Below are 12,463 nucleotides of genomic sequence, written 5' to 3' on the forward strand. Positions count from 1 at the left end.
TCTTTGACCACATGGGGGCAGCCATCTTGTGTGTTGGAGTGATGGTCAATTTGCATATTACTTTTTTATTAGATAGGATAGAGGCCTAGTGCATAGGTGGGGGCCGGCTGGTTTGCCCTGAAGGGTGTCCTAGATCAGGGTGGGGGTTTCCTTGGGGCGTGGGGCAGCCTGGGCGAGGGGCCTGTGGTGGTTTGCAGGCCGGCCACACACCCCGGCAACCCAAACGGAGGCCCTGGTATCTGGGATTATTTATCTTCTATAATTGAAACTTTGTAGCCTTGAGTGGAGGCCAGGGCCGGCCAGGGTGGGCAGGAAGCTTGGCTTCCTCCATTGCCAGGGGCAACCCAAGCCTCCTGCTCTCTTCAGCTCCGTGGCTGTTGCCATTTTTGTTGAGATTTATTTATCTTCTGTAATTGAAACTTTGTAGCCTTGAGCGGAGGCCAGGGCCGGTCAGGGCGGGTGGGAAGCTTGGCTTCCTCCATTGCTGGGGAAACCCAAGCCTCCTGCTCACTCTGTGGCCGCAGCCATCTTGGTTGGGTTAATTTGCATACTCGCTCCCGATTGGCTGGTGGGCATGGCTGGTGGGCGTAGCGGAGGTACGGTCAATTTGCATGTTTCTCTTTTATTAGTGTAGATTCTTAGACTGTGTGTGTCTTTTAATCTGAGGTGAGTTTCCTGTAGGCAGCATATGTAAGGGTCTTGTTTTCTTATCCATTCAGTAACCCTGTGTCTTTTGTTTAGAGCATATACTCCATTTGCATTTAAATTATTGATAGATATTTAGTTATTGCCATTTTATTATGCATACTAGAGGTCCCTTGGCCTGGCCTGTGACCTCTCACAGTTTGGGACCCCTCGGGAGATGTCAGATAGTCGGTTTTGGCTGGATCCCCGCAGGCCCGATTTAGACAGGAAGGAGCCCAATCCTGTGCATTGCGCGTCTGTCCCCTAGTGGTCAGTGTGTGTCATAGTGACTGGTCGACCAGTTGTTTGGTCGCTTAGGCTTGGCTGGTGGGCGTGGCCTGGGTATAGCGAAGGTGTGGTCAATTTGCATATTTGTCTATTATTAGGTAGGATATTTTCTTTTTCTTCTTTTTTATTTTGAGTGTAACCTGCCTGCAACAATCTTATATTTTTTTCTTTAAGGCTACAGAAAATCTGCACATAGACAAGGCAATTAATTATGATAATAAAAATGCCCCCATCCGCAGAGCCAAAATCTCCATCACATTCCACGGTGAGTGTGTGGTACATTCACACTCTATTCTACAGCTGCATTTTCTTGTGAGTCTGTGGGGTTATGATCAGTTCTTTCTGGAAATATTAGCTTCTCACAAACTGCCTTCTTGATCAGTAAATATTGTGATATTTCATGAGGTTCTATGAAGAGGAAGGTGGAACATGTATTAGATTAGCAGTTTTAGCTCTCCTACGATGTCCATTCTTGTAACCTGTTGATCATGTTGGCCTCATGATAAAGCCTCGTGCTGTGGTAAATCAACCCATCAATTCTTAAGAAGCCCACGGCAGCCGAAGGAGCGGAAGGCATTACTTTAATTTGTACACTAAGGCTCGGAGCTCCATGATCATGAACTTCATCCTCAAACAGGAGAACTTCTTAAAAAAACTTAATCTGTTCTCTGGCTTTCAATTTCTACCTATATGATCTGTTGTTGGTACAACGTTCAACATAAGTGATTTGCCAAGTAATGTTCTGTCCTAATTGGTTGTATAGGTCCGACCATGTGGTTTATTAACCTCCCTGAAGGGTCCCCCTCTTTCCTGCTTTCCTGCCACTCCTCCACACAGGCTTCTTTAAGCCTCTCTTGGCCGGTGGTTACGCATCTGAATGCATCTGGAGCGTTAAACTCAATCTCGGAGCCAGAACCATGCTGGATTCCTAAGCCACGTTGTCTCCAAACATCATTTCGGGGAGAGATGGCTTATGCAATACATCAGCTCACTTCTCCACGCCCGCTGACCACATGATGTGGGTCTTGGTCATTGTCAGCTTCCAGGGCACAAAGGAGAAGTCCTAGTGGCTGCTCTGGAAGCCGTGGGCCATCATGACCGAGGGGGGCCAACAGGATTGTCTTCTTAAAGAAGTCCCTTGAACATTTCTTGCAATATGGGTTGGTGGTGATGAATTCCTTTAGTTTGTGTGGGGGTGGGGGTGGGGGGTGGGAGGGTGTTTTGCCTGCAGAGCCCTTTACCTGTCTTTCAATTCTGAATGATAGCTTTGCTGGGTAGAGTGATTTTGGTTGTAAGTCTTTGCTATTCATCCCTTTGAATATTTCTTGCCACTCCCTTCTGGCCTGCAAAGTTTCTGTTGAGAAATCAGCTGACAGTCTTATGGGTGCTCCCTTGTGGGTAACCAACTGCTTTTCTCTTGCTGCTTTTAAGATTCTCTCCTTGTCTTTAACCTTTAGCATTTTAATTTTAATGTGTTTTGGTGTGGGCCTCTTTGGGTTTATCTTGTTTTGGACTCTCTGTCCTTCTTAGACTGGTATGTCTATCTCTTTCACCAGATTAGAAAAGTTTTCCATCATTATTTCTTCAAATAGATTTTCCATTCCTAGTTCTCTGTCTTCTCCTTCTGATAACCCCTATGATGCAAATGTTGGTACATTTGAAGTTGTCCCAGGGGCCCCTTAAACTATCATCCTTTTTATTTTATTTTTTCTGTACTGATTGGATGTTTTTTGCTTCTTTATATTCCAAATTGCTGGTTCAGTCATCTGTTTCATCTAATTTACTGTTGATTCCATGTAATGTATTTCTCATGTCAGTAATTGTATTCTTCATTTCTGACTATTTCTTTATGCTTTCTATCTCCATTTTTATGTTTCCTATCTCTTGAAGTTCTCACTAAATTAATCTACTCTTCCCCTAAGTTCATTGAATAGCCTTATAACCTGTGTTTTGAACTCTGTATCAGGTAATTGGCTTGTCTCCATTTTTCTGGAGTTTTGTTCTGTTCTTTTATTTAGAACATGTTTCTGTGTCTCCTCATTTTGGCTGCCTCCCTGTGTTTGTTTCTATGTGTTGAGTAGAGCTTCTATATCTCCCAGTCTTAGTATAGTGGCCTTATGTAGTAGGTGTCCTGTAGGGCCCAGTGGTTCTGTCTCCCTGGTCACTTGAGCCCAGTGCTCCAGGTGGGTCCTTGTGTGTGCATTCCAGTTGTATCTCAGCCTGTATTTCTGTTGTCACATCAATGTGAGGGATTGAAGCTCAAGCTGATTGGTTATGACGACTGGATATGACTACAGTGAAGCTGTTGTGCAGGAGCTGACTCTATGGATCAGGACTCACTTCAATGAGGTTCTGGTGCTGTGGAGTCTGCCCTTTGGGTGTGTCTTTTATGGAGGTGCTTGGGTGGTGCTCTAGTGTGGTCTATAGCTGGCCACTGGGTATGTTGGTTCTGGGGCCTTGGGAAGAGCACTGGTGCAGGCCAAGGTCAGTCCCTGCCTCTGTCCTAACTGGGGCCCTAGGTATGAACTAGAAAGTGATCTGCAGATGGTTGCCACTTGTGCTGGGCTTAGAGGTGCCTGGGAGAGGCTAAGCTGCAAACTGAGACCAACTGCCACTAGTACTGGGCTTGGGGATGTTTAGCAAATGGTACAGGGCATGTTGAGGGCAGATGTTGCTTGTTTGGGGTTTGTGAACCTTTGAGAGATTTTAGGAAAGTCCACAGCATGAGCCAAAACAGGTGGTTTATATAGAACAGCCACTGGAAGTGGCTTGGGTGAGTCCAAAAGTTAGGTGAGGTGGGGGCATTTCAGGGACTCACCAGGCTGGGCAAACATGATTAGCTAGGTTGATGGAGACTCAGATATGGCGTCTGCCTGCAAGTGCAGACTGGGCACAGGGAGCACGCAACGAAGGAACAATCGTTTCTGCCAGCACTTCTGTCTGGGAGAAAGTCACCCCTCCAGCCCTTGCTCTGAAGCCAGGCAATTCACTTCCTCTTCGTATGTCTGTGGCACCTTTTGAGCTGCTGCCCCAGTGCTGGAGCTCAGAGAGAGTATATCTTACTAAGTCCGTGCACGGGCCCTTTAAGAGGAACACCTGGGACTCCAGAAGCCCTCTGTCTCACTCAGCCACCATCCCCACTGGTTTTCACAGCCAGAAGTTATGTGGACATCTGCTCCTGGAACCCCAGGCTGGGGAGCCTGGTGTGGGGCTTGGGACCCCTTACTCTTCAGAGGAAACCTCCAAAGGTGAGACATTCCTTCTGATTTTTAACCACCATACGTAGGTTCTGAGTCTCCACCCCACCTATCAGTCTTGATGTGGCTTCTTCTGTATATCCCTGGTTACAGGGCTTCTGTTCAGCTAGAATTCAGGCAGTTTTGAATGATAGTTGTTCTGTAGTTTAGTTGTAATTTTGATGTGGTTGTGGAAGGAGGAGAGCACAGTGTTTACCTACGCCACCATCTCGACTGGAAGTCTCCAAGAGCTTCAATAATTTGATCATGATAGCTCAGCTTGGAGAAAGCAAGGCAAGAATTGGAACCCAAGCAGTCTGGCAGCAAAGCCTTCACGTCCAGCCACCACTCAATACTCAACCATTCACCCCCTCCTTGGGGAAGGAAGAGCATGCTGGAGGGAATAACACTATTCGATGCACTTGCTATGATTTCTTATTTGAAAAATAAATGTTCCTTTCTGGTGAAGGTTAGAAATAAGTTCCTGAATCAAGACCCTGGCTGATGTGGCTCAGTTAGCTGGGTGTTGTCCTGTGCACCAAAATGTTGACGGATTGATTCCTGCTCAGGGCTTGATCCCCAGTAGGAGGCATGCAGCTGGCACCGATCGATGTTCTGCTCTCACATCGATGGTTCTCTCTCGCTCCCTCTCCCTTCCTCTCTCTCTGAGAAATAATAAAAAAATACTTTTAAGTTCCTTTTCCTATCAGCAAACTAACCAAGGTCACAAGATCTATGTTCAGAACGTCTGTGTTCAAAGGCAGGCCAAAGCCTTTCTCAGAACCCACCTCCAACCCCCTCAGATTCCATCCCATTGGCCAAGATGGTGTCACATCTCCCCACTCAACCAGTCACTGACAGGGGAACAGGGTGATCTGTCATGACTGGTCCCAGGGATGAGGGAGGGGCCCACCCTGAACAGAATGTGGGTCCTGTTAGCCTGGAATATTGGAGGGTGGAGGTGATCCGTGGTGCCTGCCACAGTCACTGCAGGTATTTTCCTCAAAAAGAGGGCATTCCTGGTGTGGAATGTGACACCTTTCGGCATCTTCAGATCCCCAAGGGATGTGTCCTTTTGGGGTTCCACAGAGCAGCCTCCCTGGAAGGGAGTAAATACAAGCAACAGGAACAGCAGCCACGGCGGCGGCTCTCCTGCCAGGTGCGGCCGAACCTGCACAGGCAAGTCCCTCACCGAGCAGCCTGCTTCCTCCAGGCTGCACCTGGCCGGCCTGGAGCATGGATGCCAGGTCTGTACCTCAGGCCCTGGGTGCTCCTGCCCCTGCATCTCCTGCTGGGCCTGCTGGCCAGGCCACACCAAGCACCACAGCTGGTGGAGGTGAGATGCCCCGATGGGAGACGGCTCTTTCCACAGGGATTCCTGAGCCCGAGCCAGCCGGGGCCATCTGGGTGGCCTGCCCAGTCTGGCCCACGCTGGCTGCATATCGAGGGATCTCCATTTCCCGGAAGCCAGTGCCGACAAGTGCCCTTATTTGGGGATTCCTTGCCCTTTTCCAGAAGAATTGAAAAGCAGCAGCCCTTGGGGATGTGGGTGGGCCTTGGCGGCCAACCAGCGTCTGTCTCTCCCACGCTCCTGAGCGAGTCCTCACTCAAGTTCGGGAAAGGGTGAGGGAGAGCTGTGTGGGCAGATGTAGGAGTCGCTGCTGCAGCCTCTTTGCTGCTTCCACTGGTTCGGGCACCCCCGTGGCATAGGCAGTGGTCAGTCCTCAGCCCCAACCAGCTCTGCCTCTCTGTGGTCCCCGCGCTGCTCCACCTCCCCTCCTGGAGGCCCCCGCATTGACCTTCTGCCTCCACTCTCCTCAGGCTCCTCTCTGTCCTTTCTTCTGCTACTTTAGGTGCCTTAAAAGTCTTAGCTTAAGACTTGCCCCAGGCGGGGCACCGGGTTGGAGCCTGCCGTGGGCATTCCATGACTCCACCGCAGAGACGTGAGGCCCGGGCACCCAGCGGCTGCAAGACTTTCAAGAGCTTCTCCTGCCAGTCCCTTGACGAAGGGCGGGGGCCTGGTCTGCGGGCCACATAGGGCCATCAGATAAAACACCAGAACGTCCAGGAAAATTGGAATTTCAGGTAAACAATGGATAATTTTTAGCATAAGTACACCTGCTGCAATGTTGAGGGCAGACAGCAACAAATTATTTGTTGTTTACCTGAAATTCACCCCTTACTGGCTGCTCGCGTTTACCCTTGCTTCTGCAGCGCCCTAGGGGCCTGCAGGCAGGCAGGTGGCTGCAGTGAGGCCGCGGCTGCCCAAGGTCCTGGCAGGCTGAGACCCCGGCAAGCAGGGCCTTGTGCTGCCTGGAGGAGCCCCACCTGAACGACTTCAAAACCTGAGTTTCAAACCAGACAGGGCCCAAGGCCACACTGGCGTCAGTTTGCGTCCCCTCCCGCCCCCTCCCACCTTCGGTGGAAGATGGCTTTCCCTGGGTGGCCTGGGCAGCTGATGTGGTCTGTGTCGGCTGATGGCAGCTATGAGCACGTGAGTCTGCACAGCGCGGCTTCCCAGCGTCTCCTCCTCGGAAGGAGACACCCCAGCACGCAACCACAGCAGAGCCTGGAGGTGTCTTGTAAGTGCCCTGTGGCCTGTCTGGCCACGTTTAGAGCCAGTTTGGGTTTTTAACCTGAATTGTCCAGCCAACGCCATTGAAGGTGCACCCCCCAATCCTGACAGAGTCACCAATCAGATGAGTCTGTTCTGCCTCCACCCTCCACCTGCCTGATTCTTGCTCACCTGTAGGGTCACCGTTAATAAGACTGCCTTTGAGAAGCTGCCCTTCGTTCCCTTCACCCCAGTGAAGTCGTGTCCCCTGAAATAACCTCCCCATACAGCCTTCGCTTTTCCTCCAGGGGCACTGTCAGATGTATAGCTCTCCAGCCAGGGGTGACTTTTGGGCTAAAGTCTATCCTCACCCCTCCCCGCTCCCCTCCCAGACTACAGTCTGTCCCAGGGCAGGGACCTCTCTCTTTGGTCTGCCACTATGTCCTAGCACCACCTTTTCAGCATGAAATGGGGGCCTGGGGCCTCGCTGGCAGGTGGTTGGATACACGGAAGGGAAAGACCGCCCCCCTTCTCCAGCCACCTTTGGTAAACACCTTCCTTCAGGAAGGCATTGGGGGAATTTGTCTAAACAAGATTGTAGTACAATGCCAGGGATATTTTTAATTAGCCTGAGCTTGCTTACTTATTTTATCTTTTAGATTCAATTGTTGATAGAGATATATTTATTACCATTTTATTGTTCATATATATTTTTCTTCTTCTTCTTCTTACAGAAAACCCTTTAGCATTTCCTATAATACTGCTTTGTGTGATGAACTCCTTCAGCTTTTTGTCTGGTGAGATCTTTATCTGTCCTTTGATTCTAAATGAGAGATTTGCTGGGTAAGCTGGGTTATATGCTTTGCATCACTGTAAATATTTTGTGCCAATCCCTTCTGGCCTGCAAAGTTTCTGTTGAGAAATTAGCTGACGGACTTATGGGCACTGCCTTGTGGGTAACTGCTTTTCCCTTGCTGCTTTAAGATTCTCTCTTTGCCTTTAACCTTTTGCATTTTAATTATGATGTGTCTTGGTGGGGGCCTCTTTTAGGGTTCTCTTGTTTGAGACTCTGCACTTCCTGGACTTGTATGTTGATTTCCTTCACCAGGTTAGGTAAGTCTTTTGTCATTATTTTTTCAAATAGATTTTCAGTCCCTTGCTCTCTGTCTTCTCCTTCTGGCACCCCCATGATGTGAATGTTGGCTTTAAGTTGTCCCAAAGGCTTCTTACACTATCCTCATTTTCTAGACTATTTTTTTCTTTGGCTGTTCTGATTGGGTGTTTTTGCTTATATTCCAAATCACTGATTTGATTCTCAGCTTCATCTACTCTATTGTTTTTTTTTATTTTTTATTTTATTTTTATTTTTTTAAATTTCTTTATTGATTAAGGTGTCACATATTTGTCCTCATCCCCCCATTCCCATCCCACACCCCTCCCCATGGATGCCCCAACCCTCTGTTGAACTTAAGCATTGGTTAGGCTCATATGCATGCACACAAGACCTTTGGTTGATCTCTCCCCCCTCCCCCCACCCTCCCCTATCCTCCCTCTGAGGCCCGATAGTCCGCTCGATGCCTCCTTGTTTCTGGTTCTGTTCTTGTTCATCAGTCTATGTTGTTCATCATTTCCCCTAGATGAGCGAAATCATGTGTCACTAGAGATATACTTATAAGAATTGAATGTGCGACGAGCAATAATAGTTATGCTGACAGGCAAATGAATCAGTCTGTAGTGAGTTTCTTTCTGGACCAACAGTTCTTTTGAGACCCAATATCAATGTCCACCAGTTCCTTATGAGTACATGTCGGCACTGACCCCTCAGCTCTGGATGGTGGACAAATGGTGGTAATGCAGGTCCGACTCCCTCTGGTTTGGTCTCGGCCGGACCCAGGGTCGCGTGGCCTCACCCAGATCCAGGGGCCCACGGCCTCACCCGGACCCAGGGCCAGACTCACCCGGATCCAGGGACCCACGGCCTCACCCAGACCCGGGACCCAGGCTCACCCGGATCCAGGGGCCTACGGCCTCACCCGGACCCGGGACCCAGGCTCACCCGGATCCAGGGGCCCACGGCCTCACCCGGACCCGGGGCCAGGCTCACCCGGATCCAGGGGCCCACGGCCTCACCCGGACCCGGGGCCAGGCTCACCCGGATCCAGGGGCCCACGGCCTCACCCGGACCCGGGGCTAGGCTCACCCGGATCCAGGGGCCCACGGCCTCACCCGGACCCGGGGCCAGGCTCACCCGGATCCAGGGGCCCACGGCCTCACCCGGACCCGGGACCCAAGCTCACCCGGATCCAGGGGCCCACGGCCTCACCCGGACCCGGGACCCAGGCTCACCCGGATCCAGGGGCCATCTACTCTATTGTTGATTCCACGAAAATTATTCTTTATTTCAGTTAGTATATTCTTCATTTTAAATGGTCCATTTTTTATGCTGTTGAGGTTCTCACTAAGTTTATTGAGCATCCTTATAACCAGTGTTTTGAACTCTGCATCTGGTAGATTGCTTGTCTCTATTTTGTTTAGTTTGTGTGTGTGTGTGTGTGTGTGTGTGTGTGTGTGTGTGTGTGTGTGGCATTTTTCCATTCTTTCATTTGGGATATATTTCTTTGTCTCCTCATTTTGGTAGTGTTAACGAAAAAAACCATTGAAACCTGTAAAGAATTTTAGTGAGTTTATTTGAGCCAAACTGTCGACATATGCCGGGAAGCAGAACCTCAATGAATTGAGATTATGCTCCGGAGAATGCAGGGTTACATCTATTTTTATACATTGCCATCAAAGGAGGGACATAGGTGGGCTACATGAAATTCATTGGATAAAGTCAAATGGTGGGAAACCCCTGGGATTGGACAAAAGTAAAATGATGGACACATACTTAGGTGGGTACAGGAACAATTAACATGATAATGAAGGAATTTGAGGCATCTGTCCTGGCGCCTACCACATTTGGTTGTGCCCCAGGGGCTCCAGCAAAAGAAGGAAGTTACAAGTTACCCAGACATCTCACAGATATGTTATCTTAGAGGCAAAAAGGCAAATGGGCTCAGTAAAGAAGATCCAAGTTGATCTTTGTCAGGGAAGATAGCAGCCTAGGAATGACTGCCCACTATAACCTGTTTGTAGTTAAATATTTAATTTTCAGACCATCTTTTGTGGTTATTTTAGGTCTCTGAGTTTTCAAGACTGCCACACAGGCCTCCCCTGAGCTTGTCAGGTTAGCAGGTGGCTTCTTTCGTTCACACATCCCCCTTTTGGTCATAAATCAATCCAAAGGATGCATTGATGACCAACCTTTTGGTTGGATAATGGAGTCCCACGGTGCTAGGAAGGCTCATTCCTAGGATGTCTCAGTGTCAGCATGTCTTGCTGGACAGGTGGACCACTGGGGATGGGGCAAGACCATAACCTTAGATGGCATTTAAGGTCGAATTATATATATTTTAAAAAAGGCAGGTAAATGGGAGGCAGTCAAATCCTATATGTCCTTGTTAAAAAGTATTCTGGATCATTTCTAATTTTGAGCCACCATGATCCGAGTCTTTTTTTCTGTTTGTCTTATGTTTTGCTTTTCTGCATCTAATATAACATTTACATATCAAGAACAAAAGTAACAATAGTAAACCAATAACACTGATTAGGAACAGAAAATGTCTAATACTATACAAGGAAAATTCTAAGGGGAACAAGCATCACAGCCAACCAAAAAACCCTTTACATGTATTATCATAATCTTCTATTAAGCTAATTATGCTTTCCTCCTTCATCCACTGTCATTTGTGATATATTTGGCCAAATGAATTAAGACTCTACTATTTCATTATCTAGAAGCTCTAATTTTCTTCTGGCCAATTAGTTCTCATAAAAATGGCTTCATGGGGAGGAGTTCAATTTCCCAATACACTGGTTTTTCAGTATCAATATTATCACAGATTTTATGAACATCAGGCAAAGTCATTCTGCCTATAATTTCAGTATTACACCATATCCTAGTATTATTTAATGTAAACTTGGTGATATTACAGTAAATATTGCTTTTAACCCTTCCCAGCAAAAACGCCCCTTTTCCATATACTATATTGTTATTTGTTGGGGTAGATACAATAAGCCAGGACTGGGTGAATTCAGTATTCCATATGAATTGAGGGCATAACCATTCACTTTTCCAATTTTCACAGACAGTGAGATGGGTTCACATTGTTTATTATTTTTAAATATGGCCCATCTACTTCCCATTGGAAGTATTCTAGTATTATAGAGGATAGTCCTTACGCCAGCCAGTTGAACTACTGGAAATTTTAAGCTTAGGATTTAACTCGCACCTGGGCTTTTAAAAACACAATATTGTAGATCACATTTCCCATTTAAAATTTTCCAAATGCCTGGGGAACCATATGAGTCCCATAAGTGTCTGGCCTGGGCTTCTGCAGCCATTATAGTTGGCCATTGTTTCATAGCCACTTCAGATTCCTTGTATTAGCATAGACAACAGGCCCAGTTGAATTAGGGCACAAGCATGTTCCCATTGTTGGGTTTGGGCATGAGTTTTTAGTCTGTCGAGCCTGTTCTATCCATTAAACTAAGGCTTTATTATCTTTCCATGCTGCTTCCCACTGTTTTTCCTTCTTCCAGAAACAGCATTCCCTCTATATGACCTATTTGAGATAAAAATCTTTTTCTAATGAATGACATTCTTCATTAGCTACATACAAGTTCAGCTTGTCCCGGATACCAAGGCCAGCCCCTACTCCTCCAAGTATTCCTCTTTTGCTTCTTTTAGGGAGACCAATGTTGTTGGATCCACCAGAAATGTCGCTGCCATTGGGTAGCTATGGCTTGGGAGCAGTTAGGGTATACTGAGTGGAGCCAAAAATGTTGAGTTTCCCATGCCATAGTTAAATGGGTGAAGGAGACTCCCAAATGAGCTAGAGTTTGAGTATTCATAGGGCTCCTCAAACGTCCAGGACACAAGGACAGTGGGGTAATTATAAACATATCTACCCACCAAGTGATGTCAATAATTTCTGAAATGGGGACCCATTGATTTTTTTCTTGTTTCACAGACATCCAGCCATAAGAGCATGGCTGGTGAGTCTGAGGACATGAAATGCTATGACAGATAGCACAGGCTGCTGCAAGCCTTTGGCCATCATATCCAGGTGTTTTTCTTAGTTATTCATCACCCATCTCTATAGCCATACAATATTCATCCAGATTACATCCATATACAATTCTACCAGTGGAATTATCAGGGAGATATTCTTGGAGGTATTTGCCTAAGGTGGGTCCTTTATAATAGATAGAGCCAGAAAACAACAACAACAACAACCAAAGCTTATATTGATAGCAGAAGACCAATGTGTGGCTAACAAGGCATTAATTTCACTATCATACCTGATAACCAGAACATCATTGTGTAGTAGGTAGGAAAGGTTAGCAGGTATCTAAGTTAAATTTTTCATATCTAATAAAGAAAGAGGTCTGGGGAGGTAGACATTGTTTCCACTAGGGAACCATAAGGATAATAATAATATGAAAATCATTTTATGTACATTCAATCAATATCAGTATCAATCAGATGATATAAAACAAGCAATATCAGTTTGTGAGTATACAGGCCTTGTTGACGTCATCTTGGGATAGCTGTCTGCCTCCGTGGTCAGCGACTTCTCGTCCTTGAAAAGTCTGTGAT

General features: G+C 47.2%; 1 pseudogene across 1 annotated transcript; it reads right to left on the reverse strand.

The window, feature by feature from the left end:
- Window positions 1-1,261: 1,261 nt before the first annotated feature.
- On the reverse strand, window positions 1,262-2,068 carry LOC307115777 (TIP41-like protein; annotated as a pseudogene). The gene has a single exon. The product of its transcript is annotated as a TIP41-like protein (transcript).
- Between the last annotated feature and the right edge of the window lie 10,395 nt (window positions 2,069-12,463).

Source organism: Cnephaeus nilssonii (assembly GCF_951640355.1).
Source record: "Cnephaeus nilssonii genome assembly, chromosome: 19".
Lineage (NCBI taxonomy): Eukaryota > Metazoa > Chordata > Mammalia > Chiroptera > Vespertilionidae > Cnephaeus > Cnephaeus nilssonii.